The following is a 21,066-nucleotide window of genomic DNA, read 5'->3' as shown; positions in this document are numbered from 1 at the left end:
ACCCCAACCCTTTTCCCCGCTGGACCTGCGTGGAATAGGCACGCTCGCACAGCCAAGAGACAGTCCGGGATGCCCCGGCCCCACGCGCAGAATTCCACGGCGCGAGGCTGGGAGGCTCGGCCAGGTTCACACAATGACCTTGAGAGCCGCTCTCGGCCGAGGCTCTCCAGCCTCTACCCCTAGTCCGTAGACCGGCTACAGCAAGAGGCCGTTCTACCTAGAGACCGAAAGATGGAGTCGCCTCCTGCCGAGTCTAACACTAACATTTTTTTTTTAAATAAAAATCCAGAGTTCTCTTTTGCTTTGCCATCCCCCTCCGCCCCCGCCTGGCAAAAATCCCTCTTGTGGCTGGGCATGGCTAATGAACACATCTATTCTCGGTGTCTAGGTTAAAAAGCGCTAGGTTGGGAGTTCCAAAAAAGCCAGCTCGGAGCTCAGATCGGAGGCTCCCGGGCGGATTTCGCCCTTAAGAGGCGAGCAAACAAACAGCAGCGACCCGACCGCAGCCCAGGCTCCCCGGCCCACCCTCCCCCAAGCCCCGGGCTCTCAGAAAGCAGGGCTGTGAGTGGAAAGCCAATGCTTCGGTAGCCAGGAGGCTGTGCTGAAGGACCCAGTGGATCTCCCCACCCCCACCCCCAACCCCAGTCTCCCTCCCTCCCGGCTCGGCCTTCCGAGGCTTTTGTGTAAACATAGTCCTCCTCCCTCTGGAAACTCCAGCCCTAGCTACAGGTTACTTGGCTGAGTCCTGATCTTAAAGAGACCTGAGCCCTTTAATCACCCAGAGGCAAAGGCGTGCGGTACTTCCAACGGGCTGCTAACTGGGTGGGAATTTGCGATTTTTGTTTTCCCCTCCCCCAACCTTCCCAGCTGCAGGCAGATGTGATTTTGAATTCTCTTTCCCCCGGTTTCTTTTACTTTCCCCTCCTCTTTAAGCTTCAGAGAGGTATTTCTTTTTCAACTTCTCTCCCTTGATTCCAAGACTCAAGAAGTCTTTTCTACCGTGGGAGGTGAGTGTGTGAAATGTGATTGGGGCTGTTTGGTTTGGGGTTTTGTTTTGGGGTTTTTTTTGTTGGTTTTTTTTTTTTTTTGCTGCTGCTACTGCTTCGCCGAGCTCCCTTCTCCTCCGCCTGTCCCCTGGATAAGTTTACCAGTCAAAACAAGTTCTCTGTTCCCCTCAGCGGGAACACAGCCTGCGGGGCTCATAAAAGGTCTCCTGTTTTCTTTCTCCTGAACGTAGACCCAGATCCCCAGCCCACCAGATACTAGTAGAAACTCCAGCTGATAGTGAACTCTACCCTGACCGACTATTCCTGGGGCTAGGAAAGGACAGAGGGCTCTGGGGTTTTGATTAAAGATGTGATGGGTAATGGGGGAGGGGTTACTGGATCATCCCTCTTCCCCACCCTCCACCCGCTGCTTTCATAGGCCATCCAACTACAACTCATTCTGCCCGGTTTTCATTGGAATGTACCTAGGGCACGACTAGTAAGACGGATCACCGAAGCTGAGGAAACAGCCCTGGCCTAGGGGCTTGACCTACATTTAAATCTCGGTCTTGACATAGCATGTCACTCACCCTCTCTGAGCCTCATCCGTAAAAGGGGGCTTATAGTACCATCACTAATCAATCTTTTAAGGAAAGCATTTTTGAAAATCTTGAAATGCTATATTAATGATTAGTTTACTATTGTTAGTGGTAAAGACAGGTGTTTCCATTACCTGCAGAGGCCTTAATACCTGGCATTCCAGGGTAGCTATGAAACAATACTCCATGAAGACCTATATGATCTTTCCAGGAGTAGTCTTCCGGGGAAGGGTGGAAATTAATTTTGAAGGTTAGTGATTGGTCTGCCTCAGTCAAGGAAAGCTTTCTGAAGATGAAAGGGGCATTGTGACAATTATGTTTCAATATAGGCTCAGAGGTAACCTGTAGGTGAGGAGGGATAGAATGTAACATCCTTGAGGGCAGCTACTGTTTCTTTTGTTTGTTGGTCTGTCTCTCCATTGCCAGGAGCCAGCCCAGCACCTGGCACAGAGCAGGCATTTTAATAAATACTTGTTGAATGAAGGAAAGGGATCATTAATGGAGGCCAACACAGAGGCCTATTTCACTTAAGCATAAGCCCAGGACAGAGCAGATACTCAATAAAGACTTATTGACTCGAGTGAAAACTGAAGCATGTGACAGCCAGTCACAGTCAGAACTGAGAAATTATTCTTAGTCCTGACTTAAGTGGCCAGGATAGTGAGTGATCTGGAAACCATGTCACAGTGGTTGAAGGAACTAGGGTTGTTTATCCTGAAGGAAAAAAAAAAGACTTAGGAACTCTGGAAAAACACATATGCTGGACACACTTTTAAAAAATTTATTCTGCATTATTAATATTTTCTCTTTCATTTCTTTAAGCCTAGATAGTCACCAAAACAATAAGCCAAGCCCTGATTTTTCCTGTTTGCTGATTTCCAAGGTTCTAAGTATAAGTAAATGCTCATACTGAAAATTGAAAATCAAACTGATTCTAGGACACCCATGCTTAATAGGTTTGTCAGAACTGGTTTCAAGTCTCTTAAACTCTGGGCCTCAGTTTCCTCATGTGTAAATTGACAGGTTTGGATCAGATAATTTCTTCTAGTCAGTTAGTCAATAAGAATTTTCTTAGGTGCCACTTTGTAGCAGACACTTTGCTAAATAGTAGGGATACAAAGGAAGTCAGTCACTGCCCTGAAGGAGCTTACATCGAAATGGAGGAGTCAATATGCAAGGGACTACCTACAAGATACATTCAGGGTGAATCGGAAACAGGCATAGACATAGACTCTGGGACAAACCACTGACAAAGATTCAGGAGAGAATGTCCAGTGAAGAATAGCAAGGAGGCCAGAATCACTGGACTACAGAGCACATGGAGAAGAATAAACATAAAAAGAATGGAAAGGTAGGGAAGGGCCAGGTTATGAAGAGCTTTAAAAGCCAAGGAGAGGATTTCTTGGAAGAAATAGGGAGCCACTGGAATTTACTGAGTAGGGAGAGGAGGGGTGGTCAGACCTTTAGGAAGATCCCTTTGGCTTCTGAGTGGTGTGAAAGGCTTGAAGCAGGGAGACCAACCAGAAGTCTATTTTCAGTAATTCAGGCATGAGATGAAATCCTGCACCAGAGTGGCAGCTATGTCCAAGGAGAGAAGGGAATGTGTATACAAGAGATGTTTCATAGGTAGAATCTATAGGACTTGGCAACAGATTATATGTGAGGTGAGTGAGTGTAAGTGGACTGGGAGAATGGTGGTGCCCTCAGTTGTGAAAGCAAAGAGGGGAGGGTTTTGAGGGAAAGATTAATGAATTCAGTTTTTAGACATGTTGAGTCTATGAAATACTTCAAGGGCTGTCCATGTGGAAAAGGGATTAGTCTTAGCCTCTATAGTTGATGGGGTGTGTGTGAGGGGGAGGGGGGATCCTCAGGGGAGAGATCTAGGATGAAATGGATGGAAGTTACAGAGAGGCAAATTTCAATTCAGTATAAGGAAGAACATTCTAATGGTTAGAGCTGTGTGAAAGCTGAATGAGCTGCATATGAACAAAAATATTTCTAGAAGCACTTTTTGTGATAGCAAAGAACTGGAAACAAATATGTGCCTGTTATTTGGGGAATGGCTGAACAAATTGTGGTATATTAATGTGTTGGAATATTATTGTGCCTGAAGAAATGATGAATATTAAAAATTCAGAGAAACTTGGGAAGATTTGTGTGAACTGATGAAGAAGGAAATTCGTAGAATCGGGAGAACAATATGTACAATGAGCACAATGATGTAAAGGAAAACAACTTTGAAAGACTATTATTTAAGAAAAATCATGATAAAGCATGCCTTGGCTGCCCGGGAAGACACAGGGATGGACTAGAGATGCAAATGAGACATAGTTTTTTGGAATGTGTTGATCTGTTTTGTTTGACTTCAAGGGAGGGCTTCTGTGGGGCAAGGGAGAGTTAGTGTGAGTGGGCAGAAATACAAAAAAAGAAAAGAGCATAGATAAAACAGTAATTGGGGCAGCTAAGTGGCGCAGTGAGTAGAGGGCCGGCCCCAGAGTCAAGAGGACCTGAGTTCACATCTGAACTCAGACACTTCACACACACACACACACACACACACACACACACACACACACACACACCTAACAGTGTGACCTTGGGCAAATTACTTAACCCCAATTGATCTCCAAAAAGCAAAAAAAAAACCCAAAACACTAATCAGTTATGTAGGAGAAAAAAAACACTCAGAAGGCGATACAAACAGCAATTTTGTTACTGACTTGTCAAATTTAATAGATACTTTAAAAATACTATATAGCAGAAGTTAATTATTTCATATATAGTCCTTGTTTGCATATTGGGATGGTTGTGTTTATTAATGATTAAATTCTTAAATGAAAAAAAGAACAATTTTAAAAATTTGATGAGCTTCTCAATACTGGAAGTGTTCAAACAGAAACTGGTTGATCAGGTGTTGAAGGGATGTCTGCCTTAAGTCAGACCAGATGGCCTGTGAGGGCCCTTCCCACTCCAAGACTCTATGACTTTGTGGATCTCTTTCGTTAGTATTTCAGTCTACTTCCTTTTATCTTGTGCTTTCTGCAGCTGTTTACATTACTATGTATTATTAACCCTTCATAATCTGAAAGACTGTTAAGTTGCCTTCAGAGCTGCTAGTTTCAATAGCCCTAATTCTTTGGTCCTTCCCATAAGGACATGTTGTTTATTACCCGTCTTTCACTATTTATATTGCTGTATTCCAAAAGCCCTCTTAAATTGTGTATTTCTGAAATGGATGTTGAGGTTAAAGGAATATTTGCACTAGAAAGGATCTTCCAGTGCCCTCATTTTATAGAAGAGGAATCTGGACCCAAAGAGGGGAAGAAACAATTCCAGTAGTGCCCAGACCATCCCAATTGAGTTTCTGTGATAATCATGGAAGCTAAAGAGCTTTCCCACCCTGTATCTAAGGTGAGGACTGATACCTGACACCTTGCACCAACCTCCAGGGTCCTGAAGCTTTTCCTCCCCTTGTTTCTGGTAGGATGTGGGATTTGTTTGTTTTCATCATAAAGATGCTACCACAATCCCTGACCTATAGAATGACAACAGAGGGCCACCTCCCATCCTAACCCTAAAGTGTCACAATAAAGAAAATACCAGCTAAAATTTAGAGCATTAACACAGAGGGGTCACCATCCACCCCTATATACAAAGCCAATGCAAAGGTGATACTGCAGACTTTGACTTATAATTTAAAAAGCTCTTTTTAATGATATTTTCTGTCTCTTACATCGCTATAGTTATCCCAAGTATCTCTCCCCCTCCCAGATAGCCATCCCATATGATAAATAATATATTTAGCCAGGAAAAATATCAGCACAAAAACATGAGCAATATATAACACCTGTGACACGTCTCATCTCTACCAAGGCGTAGGTTAGAGGTGTCATGTCATATCTCTACATTTTAGTCCTAATTGACCTTTACAGATGAGATCTTTATAATTTTGATTTGGTGTGATTGATCTTGATAGTGAGATGAGCTCCTTATGATTCAATCTTTATAATTTTGTTAATATTTTCTTTTGTTTTTTTGGTGTGTTGTTCCTTCTATTTACATTGTTGTAGTTACTGCATATATTGTTTTCTTGGGTCTGCTTACTTCACTCCGCATCAGTTCATGTAGATCTTTCAAGCTGTTTTGTATTTATTACATACATCATTTCTTACTGTATTAGTAGTATTATATGATATTTCAATACCATGCTTTGTTTAGCCATGTCCCAGTTGATGGGCATCTGCTTTGTTTTCAATTCTTAGTTATCACCAAAAATACTGCTATAATTTTTTTGAAGTATATGGGGACTTTGTTCTTACCAATGGCTTACTTGGGATATAAGCCTAGTTGTGGAATTTTTTATTCAAAGATTATGGATCTTTTTTATCTATTTGCATACTAAATTGCTTTCCTAAGTGGTTGTACCATTTCACAACTCCACCAACAAGGTATTAGTGTACCTATCCTTCCACAACCCCTCCAACATTAACTATTGCCATCTTTGTTTTTGATTTGCATTTCACTTATTATTAATAATTTGGAAAATTCTTTCACGTGATTGTGAATACTTTGCAGTTCTTCATTTAAGAACTGTTTGTTCATATCCTTTGACCATTTATCTATTGGGGAATGACTATTAGTCTTCTGCCTGTTTATTAATTGTTTGATCTACAATGTTAATACAAAGATAAACCCTGTAATCTTACCTTACAATATCAGTACAAAGGGGTCATCACCAACCCTAATCCACATCACCGTCACAAAAGGTTCACCCCCAAAATTAACCTACAGTGTAATATAAAGTAAAATAAATGCAAACTGGAGTTGCATTACCACTGCCCCAGTGTACTGTGTCACAACAAAGGAGATACCACTACAGATAACATATACTGTCACCACTAAGGTGATCACTGCTGATCACCTACAATGACAATGCAAAGGCAACATCATGGACCCGAACCTATAGTGTCAATATAATTAATAATATCATTTATATAGTGCCTCCTATGTGCTAGGGACTGCTAACATTTTATAAACATTATTTCATTTGACTCACAACAACCCTGGGAGGTAGATACTATTATTGTACCTATTTTACAGTTGAAGAAACTGAGGCAAACAGAAACTAAATGACCTGTCCAAGGTCACATACCTAGTAAGTCTCTGGGGCTGGATTTGAACTTATGTCTTTCTGACTTTAGGCCCAGAGCTCTATCCACCTAGCAGCCTCTAGCGACCATCCAGCTTAACTCACAGTGTCACCACAAAGGGGCCACTACCTACATTAACTTACAGTGTCAATAACAAGGGACCACTGAGAGACTTTGATTCACAATATGAATGTGAAGGGGCTACCACCAATACTAATCTGTAATATTCATACAAAGGTGTCATCAATGACCCTGACCTACACAGTCACCCCCAAAGGAGGTTCTCTGAGGAAGTGGGTATCTATTATCTTCCCCTTTCCTAAAGTGACCCCCTAAGGACTCTCAGCAGCCAAACTGAGCTGAGATACTCCTCTGAAGCACCAGCTTCCTCTGTTTGTTTTGGTTTCTTCTTGCTGTGTATGGGGATTTGGGAGTTTGGTTTTTATAAAAATCAGTTGTTGGCAAGACTTAAAGCGTGTGATATTTTTATCCTTGAAACATGCCCAGGAGCCAAGCCAAGATGTTCAAGTTTGATTCCTGTTCAGTAGAAGCCTTGGAAATCCAGGGAAGCACCTTCAAGCAGAACAGGTCAGCAGTGCTTCAAACTGTGGTTCCAGCACTATTGGCAACCTGGTTAAGCTTTCTGGTGAGCTTACCCATCCATGCTACACACACACACACACACACACACACACACACACACACACACACTCACACACATACTCGCACACATACCTGCAATTCTTTTGGCTGTACATGTGTCTCCTTCTCTCTACGGGTCAGTGATAGTCAGTGAAAAGGAAGGGACAGAGAACAAAAAAAGTCGATAAATGATTCCTTCATCAAAGGAAGGAATGATGGGCAAATCTGAGGTTACCTGAGCAACATCGAAGTTCTTCACAATCATATAATTATAACAACTTACATTTATGGAGTGCTTTAGCTTTTATAATGGGATTTTTCCCAACAACCTAGTGAGCTAGATCATTGTCCCCTTTAAACAGATAAAGGAACTGAGGCTCTGAGGGGATTTACCCATAGTCACATAGCTAGCACATGACAGATTCAAGATTCAAATCCGGGCCTCTTAACTCCAAACCCAGCACTATTTCTACAACATATGCCGCCACTCATATGTACATTGCATGCAAATTACATACACATACATCTGTGGTCCTCCTAACAATTTTATTCCCGCAGTATGGCCCTTTGAAGTACCAACTGGAGACTTTAGTAAAATTAAATTTAAAAAACAAAAAAGAAAAAAAGAAAATCCTTTCTGATCTTTCTTCCTTGTGAATGTGGATTCCCAAACAGACCAATGAAGGAATCAACAGGATGGCTCTACCAGTTTGGGAAGCAATAAACACTGAGGGAGAATTAAAATGTCAGGAATCCAGGTAGGAGAATTTTTAGTTACTAGAAATACATCCTCAAGTGAGGAAGGCATGAGCCCTGCTGAGAACACTGTAAAACTTGAAGCATTACAGAAATATGAGTACTTGTTATTATATATCTGCAAAGATCCCAAAAGATACACAGGAAATCTCAGGTTTTCCCATCATTGTTTCCTCTACTTCAGTTTATCATTATGCCATCTGCCCTAAAAGACAGAATTTGGACTTTTCTCAGAATCACTAGAGGCAACCTAGTGAGTGAAGCAGAAGGGGCCCTCCATTTGAACTCAGGATCAGGGTTCAAATCCTAGCTTTGTAACCTTGGGCCAATTATTTAACCTCTCTGGACCTCATCTGTAAAGTGAGGGGGTCAGATGAGATGATGGTTTCAAAGTTCCCTTCAAGCTCTCGATCCTGTGACTCCTGTGTTTATACACACACGCACGCACATGCACACATGCACATACATACACATGCATGGGCTGCATGCACACACACACATCACACACACACACACACACACACCAGTTTGTCTTGAGTGCCGCTCATGTAAGGCTGAAGAAAAATGATGGGATCAATTACACTCTTGGAACAGAGAAAAAGTGTAAGCAGCCCACTTTCCTCCATAGACTTGCAAAAGGCTCGTTTTAGACCTGACTGACCTGACAGTAAAGAAAGTGAATAGAAGATTCAGCTTCCCCTAGGGAATCCAGAGATGTGAAGAGACAGATTCCCTTGTTTGTGGGCTTAGGCACAAGCTACTCTGGAGGACGATGTGAGAGCTGCCTCTGCCTCGTAAGCCTTTTTGGAATAATGGATCCCCTGTCTTTGGGAATAGGACACTGAACCAAAGCCAGGAATGTTGCTTTTCAAATTCTGCCATCAGAATTCCTAGGAAGTAAGTCAGTAGAAACAGAACTGTTCATACTGGCTCGTGTTTTCCCAGCTGGAGGGTGATTTCTCCATCAGATTTCATAGCACTTTGTGCTTCTTTGGGGCATTTCTCATATGAATGAATGAAGACTATTAAGTTTCTCTAAAACAGGAACCCAAGGTTATTTCCCTTCTTACTGTTATGTCCCATACAGTTCAGGCTTAGTGAAACATTATCGTCCTGGCCCATATCTGTTCTCGCCTAGTGAAACATCCTCCCATCCAAAGTGATTTTCCTAAAGGGCAGGTCTGACCATGTCACCTCCTACCCCTTCAATAAACTCCAGGAGCTACCTATGACTTCTAGGATCAGACTCTTTTGTTTGTAACCTTGGGCAAACTACCCATCTCACACACACACATACACTCTCACACATACACATACACTCACACTCACACACACACTCACACACACACACACACACACACACACACACACACCCTGCTATTCTTTTGGCTGTATATGTGTCTCCTCTCTACGGGTCAGTGATAGTCAGTGAAGAGGAAGGGACGGAGAACGAAAAAACCTCGATAAATGGTGCTATCAAGGAATGAATTCTTCACCATCCAGCACCCTTCCTACCTTTCCAGTCCTACTTTCACCACGTTCATCCACTCTGTTGAATTGGCTCCACTGGCCTTCTTGCCATTCCTTGCACATAGTAGTCTATCTCTAGAGTCTATGCCTTGGTATTAGCTCTTCCCCCTCCCTGGAGTGCCTTCCTTCTTCACATCTGCCTCTTAGAATCCCTAGCTTCCTTCAAGGCTCGCTCAGCTTCCTACGTGAGCCCTATGTTCCTCCTTTTTCTTCCAAATGACATATATAATAAATATAATATATATGCATATATGTGTGTGTATGTGTATATTGCTTTGGCTTTTGTCTCAGGGCCTAGCACAGTACCTCATATACAGTAGATGTTTTATAAGTGCTTGTTGATTGACTGATTTCTATTTCCTTTATCACTTCCCACAATGCAGGACAGGTTTGTTGTACAGGGCAGGAAACGAATCACATTCAGTAAAAAAAAAGCAGTCAGGAGCCATTCCAGCAGGGCTGGGTCTCCAGGTAAAAAGCTGAGGAGATAGCTCAGGGGTTCTTTCTGTCAGTTGGACCAGAACTGGCCTCTAACCTGTGGGTGGTCAGAGCTAAGACAGAGCAGGCTAGAGACAGGTGTGTCAGGACACAAACAGAAGTTCAATTAATTTCAGAGTGAGGAAAATGGTGTCTGCAAATGGAAACCCCCTCCTACAAAGGAGGACTTAACTATGCTGATGCTGGGGGCACTTATATACATACATGAAAGGGGTTGGACCACTACACAATCATTCTTGGGTCTTGAGACAGTTCTCATGGCTGGCATTTCTTGGGACAGTATAGGCATTCTTGGGTTCCATGAGAAGAGTCATTGTCTCAAGTCTTGGGGGTAGTGATTACGCTTCAGAGTACAGAACCAGAGTTCTGAGACAGGAACAGGAGTTCAATGCCCAGTAGTAATAAGGAACGGGGATTGTGAACATCTGACGATGGCCCTGGGAAATAGGGGGAGCTAAATCCCTCAGTGAACACCTGGTGCTGGTCCACACACTACATTTTGCCAGAAGGTGATATCATTCAGAGAGCAAAGGACTTTTGTTATGCCAAGCTCAGGGCACAGCCTGCTTTTCTGGGCCTTAGCTCTGGGAAATAGGGTATCTCCAAAATATTTTGACATTTCTTTATTTATTTTTCCAAGTTCACAGACATAAGATTAGGAACTCATGCTAGAATCTAGGACCTCTGTCCTTGAAGAGCAATTAGGGGTTTAAAGAGAGTTGAGGAGAACAGGGGAGAAAGAAGCTGCAGAATGTTCTAGAAGTAATGGAGGAAAACAGTTTGGCAAAAAAAAAAAAGTGAGCTGTCTTCTGTGGAGAGCAGAAACCCAGAGGGTTTGAATCCTGACTCACCAAGTCACACTCAGACCCTGGGCAAGTCCCTTCCCCTCTAGGGGATCTCCACTCCGCCATGTGTCAAATGAAGGAGTTGGACAAGCTGATCTTGAAAGGCCCGTTTTCTCTCTAAGCATCATAAGATCCCATGAATGCTTTGGAAGCCTTACCTTCAAGCCTGATCTCTTCATCCTGGGACATCTCTTGTTAATTGTTTATGTCAGTGTTCGCCCTGAATGGTTATTTGTAATGTGTGGAAGAGCGAGGACAAGAAGTCTGGGTCATTTTGAGCAGTTAGTATTGTTCTATTTGGTATTGTAAGTGGTCATTCCTCGCTTTGCTTCATTACAGACAGTGCATTTAGTTAAGTGTGTGGATTTAATGGGCGTCCATTCTCAGCAGGCCAGGAGGAGCTCAGCTATAGAATGATTACAGATACAAACGTTGGGGGAGGGGGACAAGGAACACAGCAGGAGATACAGGGACACCGGTTAGGCTGGGGTGGGGGTAGGGGGGAAGCTGTTGGGGCCATTCTCCTACCCTTTCCCGAGATGATGAGCCATCCCAAGGAAACTGACTAATGTCAGGGAGGGCAGGACCCTCATTACTGAGACCAGTGGCACATTTCTTCTCTTTCCCTTTGGGGGATATTCCTTGCATGTTCTAAAGCCCATCCAGTAGAGACACAATCTTTCCCGGAGGCCCATGGGAGGGCTTTGTGAAGCCTCTATACCCACCTCATAGAGAACTAAAAATGACCACAATTAAAGCTAAAAGATGACAAAGCACCTAAGGTCAAAATCACCAGCTCTCCCTCCCCATGTATTTTTTTTTTAAGATACATGGAAGGAAGCTGATCTCCAGGGATGATTTGGTTACCCAAAAAATAAAAAAAAAAAGTTTTAGAAAACCGAATAATGGAATTACTTTTCTTCTCTCTCCCCGCCATGCTGACCCCTCCTTTAATTTAAATGTTCTAAACCCCAACTCCTACAACCTTTGACTGGCACCCGGGGGGACACAAAGACAAATCAGACCAGAAATACACCCCCATGGACCAGCCTAATTGAATCTCACCATCTGAGAGTGCAAAGGAAAAAGAAAAAAAAAAACCCAAACCCGTAAACATCATTGACTGCAGAGCGAGAGCACAAATTATTTCAGCATTAATAATCCGGAGGGTTATTAATAACACCAGAGAGGACATGGAAATAGATGTGATTTTTATCTTGACAGCGTCCCTTTAACCTTAACTGAAATCTTTTGCTTCAACATAGCTGGGCTCTGGGGGCCTTGAGTGGTTTCAGGGTCCTAGTGCCCCAAGCCTGGGGTTCAGGTGGGGGGAGGGGGTTTTGCTAGAAGAACAGGAACTTACTTGTCTGGAGGAAGAGGATGAAGAAGGAGAAGATGCTCAGACCAGAAAGGAATGTCTTCCCCGGGTGGTTGTACAGTCAGCCTTGGCTCTGTCGTCCTCTCTTTCTCCCCTTCCCCAGAAAATGATGGGTTAGGGGTAATCATACACTGACGTGGGAGGCCTGGGACTTTCTTCTCCATAATCTGGTCCCTGCCTACCTTTTCAGCCTCATTTCCTACTAAACTCAGCCAGGCTGGACACCCCACTTTCCCCTAAACAAGTTTCTTGCCTTTGTTCCCATCTGTCTTCTTTTTCCCTCATCCCCAACAACGAGTCTCCTCCCCTCCTCCCTCCTCCTTTCTAGCCATCAAAATCCTATCCATCCTTCAATGCCAGACTCAAGCACCACACCTTTATTAAGCCACCCCGGATGGCTGCAGCAGAAGGGATCACCAACCCTAGCTCTTCAATAATGTTAGGATGCTAACTGCTCACTGCCAGGTGGCTCAGTGGGTATAGCACTAAGCCTGAGTCAGGAAGACTCATCTTCCTGAGTTCAGATCCGACCTCAGACACTCACTAGCTGTGTGACCCTGGGCAAGTCACTTCACCCTGTTTGCCTCTGTTTCCTCATCTGTAAAATGAGCTGGAGAAAGAAATGGTGAACCACTCCAGTGTCTTTGCCAGGAAAACCTCAAATGGGGTCACAAAGAGTTGGACATGATTAAACAACTGCTCACTTGGGCAACTGTTATAACGAGTCACGGCATTTTTTTGTATCCTTTTTTAATGCTTTTGTTTAACTACTCATTCAGGTCACTTAACCATCTCACCTAGCCTCAGTTTCCTCATCTGTAAAATGAGGGGGTTGGATGAGAAGGCTTTTGAGATCTCTTCCAGTTCTAGGTTAAGGATCCAATAAACTGGTCTGTTAATATATGTTAAGCCTTGTTCCCCAACCAGGCTGTAAATGCCTTCATTTCTTTGTAGTTCCTTCCCATGCTGCCTCCTAAACAGTAGGCACTAAATCAGTATTTTTAAAGAAAATCTGGGACTTAAAATCTTGTGGAAATGAAGGCTGAAAACTGAAAATGAATAAATTCTGGAAAGTTATCAAAAATAAAATTTTTTTAAATGAAAAAAAAGTTGAGGGTAGGGTGGGAAGAGGAAATCTAGCTTGGTTCTTAAGGTTTGTGGTGGCTAAAGCATAGGTCAGGGCCCCACAGGTTCCAACGAGGGCACGCCTGAGACACCAGGGGAGGGTTTAAAAGCTGTTGGCATGGTCCCAGCTGTTGCTTGTGACATAGACTCATCACTGCCCAGCCCTCCGGCATATCCTGCGCTTAGGACTTCTCAGGCAGGATACAGTGACATAACAAGTAAGACAGGGACACACATATGCACCCAACAAAGATACACAGAGAAAGCTGACAGACTTCCTTGGCTGGTACTGAGGGACTCGCCATGAGGTCTCCCTTGGTCCTCCTGAGCACCTTCAACATACTGAATTCTATAACCACAGCTTGGGGACTGGTTTAATAGCAGCCCAGAGGCTGGGGCTCTTACTACTCATCTGTGCTGCTTACAGGCAGTCCCAGAGTCAGAGAAAGATTGGTATTCCCATTGGGGCTGAGCTGCCTTCCTGTCCCCACGCCTCCTTGGTTATGGCGGCAGTAACACATACTAGACCAGACATCTAAAGAGTGAACAAAGTCACCACTGTCCCTCCGCACTTTCTTTAGGCAATATATTAGGGTACTTTATCATCATCTTTAATAAAATTTCCCTCCTTCTCAAGGATGGGTCAGATAAGCATAGTCCGGGCCTAGCATTCAGGATGCTGCTGCAGCTGGAAAAGATATAAATTTTCTGCTGTAAATTAAGTAGAGGGAAACCTTAAGGAACTTGTTTCTTGCCCTAGGAGAGGCATCCAGGAGTCATGACTCTGATGCTCTCCCTTTTTATGGCTCTTGGTTCTCCTTCCGGATGGGGCAGCCAGCCCCTGCCGAGGACATCGTGTTCCTCATGATGAAGTATCTTGGCAGGAGAAGGAGAAGGAACAGACACCTAAGGTGGCATTTCCTTGTTCAGGGCTGCCCAAGGGTCTAGTCAGTCTGCCTGCTCTTGGAGCTCCAGCCTCATGATCTAATCCCTTATTTCCGGCCTCCAATCTTTGCAGACCGATATCCTCCCTTTCTTCCAAGGCCCAATCAAATGTTTCTTCTGTGAAGCCCTTCCCTCACCTGAGGTTAGACACTCATCACCTCTCACCCACAATATTGTGCTCTCCTCTTAAAAGATCTCCCTGCCTCTGGCCCCTCCCTTCTCTAATCCAATTGAAATTCTGAAGTACAGATCTGACCAGTCACTCCCCTGCTCAGGAAGTTCCAGTGGCTCCCCATTACTCCTAGGATAAAAATAAAATCTTTTGTTTGGCTTTTAAAATCATTCATAGTCTGGCTTCAGCCTATACACATTCCCCTCCCTGACCCTCCATCTCCCACCAACGCTATACAGTCTAACCCAGCTGGCTCACTTGATGTTCAGTATAAGACAGTTCATCTCCAGCCCTCATGCCTGGAATGCTCTCTTTCTTTCTTCATCCCTGTCTCTTAAAACTCCAGCATCTGCCCTGGAGTCAGTAGGACCTGAGTTCAAATGCAGCCTCAGACACTTACTAGTGTGAACCTGGGCAAGTCACTTAACCTTGATTGCCTCCAAAAAGAGAAAGAAAAAAAGAAACCCCTAACTCCCTTCAAGGCTCCATTCTAGGAACTCTCTATATAAAAGGCCTTGCCTGATTTTACCAAATTGTTAAAAACTACCCTTGCCGCCCAAAATGTATGTATATTGGAATGTGCTGGTAAATACTTAACAACTAGCTCCCCAAAAAGAACAAGGAAGAAGAATGAGAAGGAGGAGAACGCAGGAGACACTTTTAAGTTGAATCTGCATTATTAATATTTTCTCCATCACTTTTGTAAGTTCTAGACAATAAACAAAACAGTAAATCAAGCCCTGTAGCATTTGCCAGTCTCCAAGGTGTAAATACTCACACTGAAAATTTAACAGTCTTTCTCCAGCTGTTAGAACTGTCTGCAACACACCCCTGCTTGTGTGTGGCTGATACTTCCATGTTGTGCACACACACACACACACACACACACACACACACACACTCTGCTCCCCTAGCCCTTGAGATCAGGGGTCACCTGGTTTTCTGCTTCCTCGATCGGATTGTTCATCCTTCCCAGAGGTGAGCCCTCCCCTGTGCTGGAGCCCTGGGTGTGAATCCTGGCCTCGATACTTCCTGTTTATATATGAGCTTAGTTTTAAACCTATGAGCCTCAGTTTTCCTCATCTGTGAAAGGGAAGGTTGAACTGGATGGCTTCTAAGGCCCCTCCTTGCTACAACATCATGCACCTATGATCTGAATACTAAGCACTTAATCAGTGGATAGGTTACTCAGGCTGTCTAGTTATTTGTGTACCAGACTTCTCTTCCTAAACAGGATTGCAAACCCCTTGTAGGCAGGTACGGTCTTTCTCATTTTGGGATTGCCTGCTGCTGCTAGATGGCGCCATAGTGCACAGAGTTCCAGGCCTGGAATCAGGAAGACTCATCTTGAGTTCTGTAGCTGTGTGACCCTGGGCAAGTCACTTCCCCCGTTTGCCTCAGTTTTCTCATCTGTAAAATGAGCTGGAGAAGGAAATGGCAGTATCTTTGCCAAGAAAACCCTAAATGGGATCACAGTCAGACATGACTGAAGAATGACTGAACAGCAGTGCCTTTAAAATTAGCAGGCACTAAGAAATGTTTGTGAAATCAACATAATTTCTTTTCTGCCCATGTTGTTGCAATGTGTAGCATATCAGCAGGGCCACAAGAGAGCTTCTCTGGTACCCAAGAGGTTCAGACTTAGGGTATGTGGTATGTGGGGTTAGATATTATCTTCATTAGGCCTTGGGGACCTCCTAGACCTGAGGCAATGATTCCAGAAGGGGCATTCCCTTCCCCTGGAGGAATCAGTCACTGCCAGAAAAGTTTGGATGATATCCAGTGTCTTCCCCCTCCAACTGCCTCAGTCTGGGGGCCTAAGGCAGAAGTCTCAGCTGCCACACCCTGGTTCCACCCTACCAAAGATTCCTTCAACCTAGTTTGGATTCAAATCACTCCGTTCCCCATTGGACAGAGGGTGGAACATTTGTCCCTGGGGATTTCCCTAATGAACACACACCTATAATTAACCTAACTGGCCACTTGGGAAACACCATTATTCTCGGTAATGTACCTATTAGAAACTCATTTACCTGGCAGTTAAAAAACAAGCATCACCACCAAAAAAAAAAAAAAACAAAGAAAGAAAAGGCACCAAACCAAATTAAAAAAAAAAAACCAACTGAGTCAGGCAGGTAAGAGTTGGATTAGAAAGATTCGAGTAATCTGCTTTCCATCTCAAGTTGTGAGTGTTAGAACCATCCCATGTTATCCAAAAGTGAATCTTTAGCATTTTTCTTTTTCCCTCTAAATGCCCTAACAGGATAATGTGGTTTCATCTGCACTTTCCTTCTTATATGGCCTATTTTCCACTGGGCCCAAGGACATGACATCAGGGCCCTTCCCTGGCGGAGAGATGGATGAATTGGCCTCTTGGGCTTTTCTTCTCTGATTGCTCTGACACCAGTGACCTGGACCTTGGCGGGGGGAGGCTCCTCTATGAATCATGCCATCATAGGAGCCAAGAAGGGTCTGTTCTCCATATTCAGGGCCTCCAAGACCGGCTACCTGCAAGGTTCAATTTTCTAAGAGGATGGATGAGAGAAGAAAAATCCTCCACATTCCTGGCACCATTTACCCATGGGTCTCTTGAAATGAAACGTCTGTCCTTGGCTTCAGTGGGGAGAGTAAGAAAGAACCTGGCCACCAACTCCAAGGGAAGGCAAGAAAAAGACCCCCTTCCTCATTCATAGCCCCTTATCCATCAGGCTCCTGTATGTCTCTGAGCGCCAAGATAGGGCTTGGTTGTGGTCCAGAGGTAGAGCACCAGGTCCAGCACTGTGGCCTCTGAGATGGGCTCCCCCATCCCCTCACTTATATAGCAAGAATACGGTTCGCCAAGGCAGAACTGGCAGACTGTAGCCTCTTGGAAATGAATCAGGAAATTTTGTTGGGTTTTTTTTCTTGGATTGATCCCTGGAAGAGTGTAATATCCATTCCTTGCCCATGTAAATTCGCCAACCCTTCTCCTTAACTTTAATTTTCTTTCTATAGAAAAATAAACTAATGATGTTTGCAGAAGGCACTCATTTAGGAAAAGGTCTAGACTCAGCATTTTTCCTCAGGAAAGCCGTGATGTGTTCAGAGGACGGCAGCGCGTGTGCTGGGGGAAGGGCGAGAGGCGCTGATTAATCTAGTCCCGGGGGGCCCTGGATGGTAATGATCTGCTCCTTTGCTGTGACCTGCACTCTAATGCCAAGGTCTAATGGAAGCACCTTCAGAATGGGACCGCCCTGATCTAATCAGTCCCAAACACTTCAGATTCCATGCCAAATACGTTAAAAATCCTTCAATTGGCTTATACACTATGGAGACAGGCACTGCCAGTGAATTCTGACTCCTCTGCAATGACATCACCTCAAATTCTTTGTCAGGTAGCATACAAGCTGTGCTGACTCAGTTTCCCCATCTATAAAATGGGACTAATAATGCTTACCAGTTTTCCCACAGCTGAGCAGTGAGAATTTGGGCACCCACGAAAACTAAGCGTTGGGCACCTCCTTAGGGCAGAGACACTGTAAACATCTCTGCTGGCATTATTTCTGAGGGCCTGTCCTCAGTCTCCCTAAAGACATAAGAAGTAAAAACCAGTCCCAGCTTATTCCTAGATTTAACAACATCTCTGGGGTGTAGAATGAGATCCCCAGCTTCACCTTAGTTAATTGCTTGCCAGTCACCAGTCACAGAATCTCAGAGTGAGAAGGGACCTCAGAGTCTGGGGTCTCTCTGCAATAACCCAACAAGGATTTACCCAACCTTTGCTTGAAGGTCAAGGGAGACCCCCTGTTGCAGTTCTCATCATGAGGAAGGTTTTCCTTATACCAAGCCTGACTTTGCTTCTTTGCTTCTCCAGCCGGCATTCCTACCATGGTCTGGCACCCAATGGCACCTGCTGGTGGTCTGTGAGCATGGAATAATGGAGGAATGGAGAGAGCTGAGGTGCACAGTGAAAACAGCTTCTAGAACGAGAAGGTCTGGGTTTGAATCCAAGTCCTGATCCTCGCTGGGTGACCTTCTCCAGTCACTTTTCATCTCTCTAGATTAGCTTATCTCTAAAGTCCCCTTCCTCTCTGGCATTTGAAGATGGAACTGATAAGGCTGACTGCAAACTCACCTGTGGGATGACTAAGCCACCGCTGGAGCTTCAGCATTGAGAAGGAGACCCAAAGGTTGGGACTTCATACATGGGGCAGTGACTGGTGCCTGAGTCCATGCTGGCTTTATTTGCTATTTGTAATGCATGGAGATTAACCCTTCAACACCATCTTCTACCAATGATGGGATTTATATGGTATAGGAACCGATTCTAAACTCATCATACTGTGGTGCTGTCCAGAGATCACTGGGTCAAGGAGAAAAAAGAACTCATTGAGTGCTAGAACTTTGAGACAGAAAGGAACATCCAGGATCATAGATTTAGAGCTGGAAGGGTCTTGGAAGGTCATTGAGTCCAATGTCTTGCCCCCATACCCCCATTTTACAGCCAAAGAGACTGAGAATGAGAGAGGTCAAGTGACTTGCCCAGGGTCACACAGCTAATATCTGAGGGGGGGTTTAAACCCAGGTCTCCCTAACTCCAAAACCTCTCATTTTCACAGATAGGGTAAATGATGTCCAAAGAGGAGAAATGACTTTTCCAGAATCCTGTAGCCAAGATGAGCACTGGGGTCTCCTGGCTCCCGGGCTTTCACTTTTACATCCATGGAGATCCTTCCCCCCGTCACTCTTAATTCAGAGGTGTTTCAGCAGAACAACCAGAGTCCACAAGGTGCCAATAACTTTCAGGATTTAAAATATATATACTTAACACTTATTAGCCGTGTGACCTTGGGCAAGTCACTTAACCCCAACTGCCCTGCCTCTCCCCCTCCAAAAAGCAATACACACACACATACATATATATTATTAATGCCTTTTCTCCTTATATCATAGTCATTTTTCTCCCCCATCCAGACTGAGCCCTCCATTAGAACAAAGATAAACAATTAAGCAAAAAACACTCCACATCATGACTACATTTGACAACATACACAGCATTCTGCCCTAGAATTGCCCACCTCTTCTGAGAGTAAGGAGGCATGTGTGATTTATTATCAGTTCTTTGGGATCATTCACGTTCTTTCAATTATGCAGAATCTGACTTCCTTTTAGTGATCTTTTCATGTATATTATTATTTTAGATCTTATTTCATTCTGTGTATCCACAGAAATCTTTCCATATTTCTCTGAATTCCCTATATTTGTCCTTTCTTCCTGTACAAAAATAGCCTGTTACATTCATATATCAGAGTTATTTTTAGTCATTCCCCTACGGATGGGTACCCACTTTGTTTGCTCTAAGTGTAGTGCACTGTGAAAGAACAATGGATTTGAAGTCAGAAAACCTGGGGTCAAAGCCTTCCTCTGTCTCTAACCTTTAGGCAAGTCACTTAAATTCTGAGTTGGACTAGCTAGCCACAAAGATGACTTCCAGCTCTTGATCTCTGGTCCTGTGAAACTGCAAGGAAGGTTTCTATGGGTCTTTTGGTATACATTCTATTTTTGTTTCTGTCTTTGGCTTTTGGATATATTATATTTTTGTTTCTGTCTTTGGCTTTTGGTATACATTCTATTTTTATTTCTGTCTTTGGCTTTTGGATATATTATATTTTTGTTTGTCTTTGGTTTCACTGGGATATATTCCCAGGAGTGGCGTCGATTGCTGGGTCAAAGGGCCCACACAGTTTAGTCACTTTTCTTTCATGATTCCAAGGATGGATCTCTAGAACAGCTGGTTTAATTCACAGCTTCACTAACAAGTGTATTAGTGAAACACTTCCTGTCTTGACCAGGGCCTCTTCTAACTCAGCCAGGACACAAAGGCCATTACTAGGTGTCTCATCTTTCTCACTTCATCCCGTTACAGTGGATCATGGTGAGCTAGAGCCAGATGTCCAGTCAGAGAGGAGAGACCTTAGAGAACATCTAATTTAACCCCCTCATTTTACAGAGGAGAAAAGGAAGCCCTGGAGAGTAGAAGGAACTTCTCCTAAGGTCGTGGCGGCAAATTTGTGGAAGAGTCTACCAAGTTCATTCGTCTATTCTAGGTCATATTGATTTAAGAGAACAGGACCCTCAAAGAACCCAATACATATCCAGGGACTGAGCAGTCAACAACTGCTTCCATTCTACCTTTGCACCAGAACTCAGAAGAAATGACCTTCTACAGCTGAAGAAAGCTTGGCCATCTACTCAGATCTTAAAAGGGGCTTTATTCAGTGCCATTGTGAGGTGTGTGTGTGTGTGTGTGTGTGTGTGTGTGTGTGTGTGTGTTTTCAGATGGAAAGCTTTAAGTGCTGGGACAATGGCAGCCAAGGAAGAACACATAAATACGAATGGTAAGCACAGCTGTGATAAAAAGGGACTGCTGTTGTACAGTAAGGCTGTTTATACAAGGAATC

At 43.9% G+C, this 21,066-nt stretch overlaps 2 long non-coding RNA genes across 2 annotated transcripts in view; one reads left to right on the top strand and one right to left on the bottom strand.

Moving 5' to 3' along the window:
• Positions 1 to 8,107, bottom strand: part of LOC138158646 (uncharacterized) — a 316,165-nt gene extending 308,058 nt beyond the window's left edge. The window contains exon 1 of the long non-coding RNA XR_011167693.1: positions 7,415 to 8,107. This is a non-coding gene — a long non-coding RNA (uncharacterized lncRNA). The remainder of the gene's footprint in view (positions 1 to 7,414) is intronic.
• LOC138158644 (uncharacterized) lies at positions 726 to 21,066 on the top strand. The gene is made up of 3 exons (XR_011167691.1): positions 726 to 1,007; positions 7,243 to 7,323; positions 18,480 to 21,066. It is a non-coding gene; the product is annotated as an uncharacterized lncRNA (long non-coding RNA).

The sequence above is a fragment of the Petaurus breviceps genome, unplaced genomic scaffold (assembly GCF_028583685.1).
Source record: "Petaurus breviceps papuanus isolate PSGF00001 unplaced genomic scaffold, PetGlider_PUasm1.0 175, whole genome shotgun sequence".
Taxonomy (NCBI): Eukaryota; Metazoa; Chordata; class Mammalia; order Diprotodontia; family Petauridae; genus Petaurus; species Petaurus breviceps.
The sequence above is the reverse complement of the archived record's forward strand: the minus strand, read 5'-3'. Positions and strand labels throughout refer to the sequence as shown.